The sequence below is a fragment of the Vanessa atalanta genome, chromosome 9, assembly GCF_905147765.1.
Source record: "Vanessa atalanta chromosome 9, ilVanAtal1.2, whole genome shotgun sequence".
Classification (NCBI taxonomy): domain Eukaryota; kingdom Metazoa; phylum Arthropoda; class Insecta; order Lepidoptera; family Nymphalidae; genus Vanessa; species Vanessa atalanta.
The window spans coordinates 11,632,921-11,638,920 of NC_061879.1; positions in this window are offsets into that span (position 1 = coordinate 11,632,921).

Consider the following 6,000-nt stretch of genomic DNA (forward strand, 5'->3'; position numbering starts at 1 on the left):
TAACCGTTGTAAACTGTTTTATTAATACAGATTGAAAACACAAACCTAATAGCTTAAGCCTAGGGATTTGCTTTGAAAATGCATTTTCGCAATAAAATTTAAATCCCGGCATTTGCGGAGCTGCGAGTGCTTTATCGTGGGCTCCTGATATTTGCGGATCATGTAGGAACCTGGAAGATTTCAATAACAAAGATCGTCTCATATCATAGCATTGCATTATTATTATAATTTTGATTTTTGATGGAGGGGCAAATGGGCCAATTGGTCACACATTGCCCATAGACATTGGTGCCGTAATATTTTTTATCCATTCTTTACATCGAAAATGTGTCGCCAACTTTGGGAACTGAGATGTTATATCCAGTGTGATTGTAACTACAGGTGTAACTTACACAGGCTCACCCACCGTGCACAAATCCGAACACAACAATTCTAAGTACTTCTTCTTAGCGGTGAAATATTTGATGAATGGGTGCTACTTACACAGACGGACTTGCGAAAAGTCCTACCACCAAATTAGTTTAACTATTTGGAATAAGCGCAGGATTATAATTTGAACTTATTCTATTGTATTGTTTTTAAATTAGGAGCTAACTAAAAAAATAATAATTGTGGATTATAATTATGAAATTTGGGAATGGATGTGGATGGATATAGAGGTAGGGGACGACCAAAGAAATGATGAATGGATTGTGTGAAAGACGATATGGTTATAAAGAATGTTACTTGTGAGATGACGTCCGACAGAGAAGTATCAGTAAGCAAAATAAAAAGATGTTCACTTAAAAAAATCCCTCAAACCACCCAAATAAATTTTCACTTCGAAAATCAGGATAAATAAAAGTCCACGGAAATGAAATTGCAGGCTCGTATTCGATGTTTTCGTGACATTAAGTAAAATAAATTTTATTTTACTAACATTGTCGCTTGCATTTAATAGGCAATTAGAACACCTAAAGGTAATTGAAGTTAGAAGTAATTAGATAATTTATTATATATTGCGAGTCACTTCTACTTTTCAGGGGGGCAATTAGGAAGGAAATTAATGTCACAATGTGTAAGGTACTTCGTTTAAAAGAGGAAGTGAAACTTCTTTGACAAATTTGCTCTCTTTCTCTCTGACGTATTGTATTTTTGTCCTTGTTACTCGGAGAAAACTTTTAGACTTGATTTTTGGATTTTTTACTTACAAGTGAAGGTTGGTGATATTAGAAAGAGCATTAATTGGTGATATTTTACTTGGTGGTAGGGCTATGTGCAAACCCGTCTAGGTAGGTACCACCCACTCATCAGATATTCTACCGCTAAATAACAGTACTCAGTATTGTTGCGGTCCAGTTTGAAGGGCGAGTAAGCCAGTGTAACTACAGGCACAAGGGACCTAACATCTTAGTTCCCAAGGTTGGTGGCGCACTGGTGATGTAAGGAATGGTTCATATTTCTTACAGCGCCATTGTCTATGGGCGATGGTGACATTTTATCATCAACTTATGCTAGGCTAAAAAAAATATTGTGATTTAACATTCAGTGATATAGATATGCGGACGCGCAAATGAGGCATGTAGTGGTAAGTGGTCACCACCGCCAATGGCGCTGTAAAAATATTAAGCTTGACTCAGATCGTCACGCACCTTGGAAACTAAGATGTTACGTCTACCTGTACTTACTGGCTCACCGAAACGATACAATGTTGGCGTTTGGCGGCGTGTTTGATAACTATCTAGACGGTGTATCGGTAAAATACATTCTTTAAATTATTTCAGCTATAGGTGAACATATATTTGTCGAAACATTTGTGATTCTCTATAATTGTACAATCAAATGATAGTATCATTTGATGATATTAAATATTGAATAAGTATCAGTAAAATATTCGCCTCATTTGATATAAGTATTCAAAATCAAGTAAGTTTAGTTAAATTTATTTCGGTTTAAATTTGAAGCTATTAACTTGATGTCAATATTAAAACTTATATAGTTTTAGAAAGCATGAAAATTCATGATATTCTAAATAGACCCAAAACATTTGGGTCAATATTATAATTATGCGACGATATGCTACTATTTTGTTATAATTAACTACACTATAAAGAGCCGAGATGGCCCAGTGGTTAGAACGCGTGCATCTTAACCGTTGATTGCGGGTTCAAACCCAGGCAAGTTACTGAATTTTCATGTGCTCAATATGGGCTTATAATTCATCTCGTGCTCGCGGTTAAGGAAAAAACATTGTGAGGAAACCTGCATGTGTTTAATTTCAAAGAAATTCTGCCCTATGTGTATCCACCAACCCGCATTGAAGTAGCCTGGTGGAATATCCTCCAAACCTACTGTAAACTACACATCCTATTGGAATTATTTCGTTATTTATTTAAATTAGTGAAATTTGGTTGATGGTCTGGCGAATAGAGCTCTTGATGTTCAGTCACCGCAACCCATCTACATTCGCACTGTGAAAAATAATCATCTTTTATAATATAATCTAAATACTATCCAATATTGACCATCGTATGCAATGTGCCACCACAAAGCTGGAATCAGTTTTGGTAAGAAGCAATTTGGAATCTGTAGGAAGGCTATATATGCTTTTTGTTTTGCTGATAGGTTTATTAATTCAAGTTTTTCAAATGTAAAGTTGTAAATTTGTAAAATAGGTCCACTTAAAATGAGGGCAAACATGCAGGCGAAAAGCTAGTAAAGTTAAATTTGCCTTACGTAATATATTTTTAAGCACCAGCTTTAAATTTATTCATTGACAAAGATGTGAATTTTTAAATGAACTGATAAAAAATATAATAATAAAGTTTTCCGTTGTTATCATTAATTTCTACCATTTATTTAATGTAACATTGTCAGGTGTCCTATATATTAATTTATTTTAATTATTTTGAAGCGAAAAATAATTATTTGCCACCTGGTAGCGCACAGCCTCCGTTGCGAGTGGTTGGCATGCTTTCAGTTCAGTTACAAGACGTTGACCGCGAACAGTGTTTTGTGATTTGTGACTATTTAAAAAAAACCAGTGAATTGGAAACATTGTCTCATTTTACACGATACTCACACTATGTCTTCCGATGACGTTGGCTTTAATCCACTTCTGACCAAATATTCTATCTGTTTATACGTGTATAGTATACATATGATCGCTGCTTTGAGTAAATGTGGGAGATCCGGAGTAAACATCTGAGAGTATATTAATCCTTGTAAAATTAACATAACCAGGATTTGTTAATGAACTATTTGTCGAACTCAAACTAATTAATCTTTGACAGATTATAAAATTTAAAATATATATTAATATTATATTTCTTTATTTATTTATTTGCTAAAATATTATATAATTCTACAGTTTTTTTATGGTATAGATTGGCGGGCGTAAGAAATATTAATGATTCCTTACATCGCAAATACGCCACCAACCTTGGGAATTAAGATGTCCTTTGTAAATTTAGTTACACTGTCTCACTCATCCTTCAAACCGGAACACAAAAATACTGAGTACTGCTGTTAGGCGGTAGATTATTTGATGTGGTGGTACTTACTCAGACGGGCATGCGAAATGTTCACCAATTAAAATAAAAGATTAAATAAGCGTTTACAAATCAAAATTAAAAATAGCTACAAATGCGGGGGGGGGGGGGAACGGTAGTATGAATTGCAATTACGATCCCTGGGCGAAAAATGAACTAGATTTTATCACCAGCGGAGACAATAAGACGGGGAATTATATGTTCAATTTAATGTTACAAAATAAATACTGGCTGGCTTTAACTTAGCTTAAAAATTAGAAGAAAGAAGAAATTAATGTTATTAAAAATATTTTAATGCAATTCTGTTCAGTGACATATTATTCCTTCAAACGGTATCCTGATAGATTTATAGAAGAATTATAAAGATGCTTCGTTAATCATAATTCGCTATACTCTATAAACTAACTATAGTTTGAGGTACGAACAATATACTATTAGTCGTATATTGATAGTAATTATCAAAATACTAACGATGATATTACGTCACTAACTACAAAATAGTGCCCTTATAGTGACGGCAATTATGAAACATCAAAATTAATCGTTATTGAAATAATTAATTATTAAAGATAACAAACTAACTATTGATCCAAGAACTTAATTGTTATATGGAATGATGGTATACTTAAAATAATAATTAAAGTCAATTATAACGCGATTTGAAGAACTATTAACGCCATCTATTAACAACAAAATAAACTAACAATTTTATTTCCATAAATATGAATACGGAGTTTTTAATTGATTTTGCGACGCTGTTAAATTCATTTACGTTTCTACTGTATACATTAATCGCATTAAATTTTCTTTCGATAAACATATTTAAATAATTACGTTACTGACGCTTCGCATCAACCCAAAGGATGTGATAACTTAAAGAAATATTAAGAACACAAAACTGGTGCTTGCCTGAATCTGTACCCACAATTTGCAGCTAAATTTCACGTGTTTTATCTGCTTATGTTATGTTAACCTCGACAACAATGATATGACGACGTTAATATTTGCCAATATGTATACGCGTGTTTGCTTTTATATAGTTGATGTTTGTAATTAAAGCTGGTTTAATTACAAGCATTTGTTTAACTTTGCTTGTTAGTTAAACCGGTTCTAACTAGTCGAGTCGAAAGACACACAATTTTGATTTTGATAACAATACAATCAAATATGCTAAAATTTGCTTGATGGTAACCCGATAACACAATATGTTCGCTTGTGTTTCGACACGTGCTTGTAACGTGTGCGTTTCATTTTGTTGATTTATGTGACAATCGCTGATGATACAAACTGATTTCTCGGAACTAAAGTTTACTTGATATCGATTATACTTGTATGTAAACGGAACTCGTAATTTAATTAGTTATTTAACCAATCGTAGTCTGTTATAGGAATAGATATGTGATGTGCGTCAAAGGTCTAGAGTCACGCCACCTTCCTCGGGTCTTGGTATTTGCTGATACGAGTCCTTCATTCTAGGACTCGTCTGCTCCAGACATTGGTCTTTTGTTACATAAAAACAGCTTACTATCGTTTTGCTTTTCATTATATAAATGTCCTGAACTAAGGTCTTCTTTTCAGGAGAAGGTTCCGAGGTTATTCCACTATGCTGCTCCATGCAGATTCGGTTTTGCTATTCCAGGCGAATTTCCTCACCATGATTTCCCTCACCGTTCACACGAGAGAATTATAAACACTAGTATATAATAGCACTAGTAGCAGCTACTTACCTGGGTTTGAACCCGTGTTCATTTGTTTAGACCCAAAATCATATGAACTTATTTTCTCGAATATTTCTCTTAGATATTGCTCATTTAATTGAAAGCTTTCGACTGAGAACATTTTTAAATTGAAACAGAACACTAATTTCAAAATCAAGATAATGACGTCACGCACGTCACTGGACCAAAGTTCAATTATATCCTCATACTATTCAAAACTATCAATTGAATTGTAATCAAGAGATAATGAATATTATTGTTAAATTGTAATTGACGGATTAATTGAATTAAATCGTACCAGGCCTGCTGTTAAAGATTAGAAATAATTAGTTTTTTTATTATTATGAACACGAGTCCTGCGTGTGCAGTGTTATCGGACGCCTGATTTGTTTTGTTATCTCTGACTGATATAGAACGGCACATCGGTTATTAAACAAAGTTCAAGTTAAGGTATTTTTAATGAAAATTTAAATAGCTATCTTTATTTACACCATATACTCGTTCAACTCATTTGCTGAAGATATATATTTCCTGGACTAAGAATTTATAAATAACCCACTGGTGGTCTGGTCCTGTCACTAGACCAGACCATATTCTAGCATGTTGCTCTAATGCAGATTGGCTGGTGTCGTAATGCTTTATTTAACTAACTGAATGCTGCTTGCCTTAATGTGAACCAACCTTCTTGTGTGACTATAATTATACTTCTATCAAAAAGTTTGTCATATTCGTTGACGGTTGTGGTTACTGCT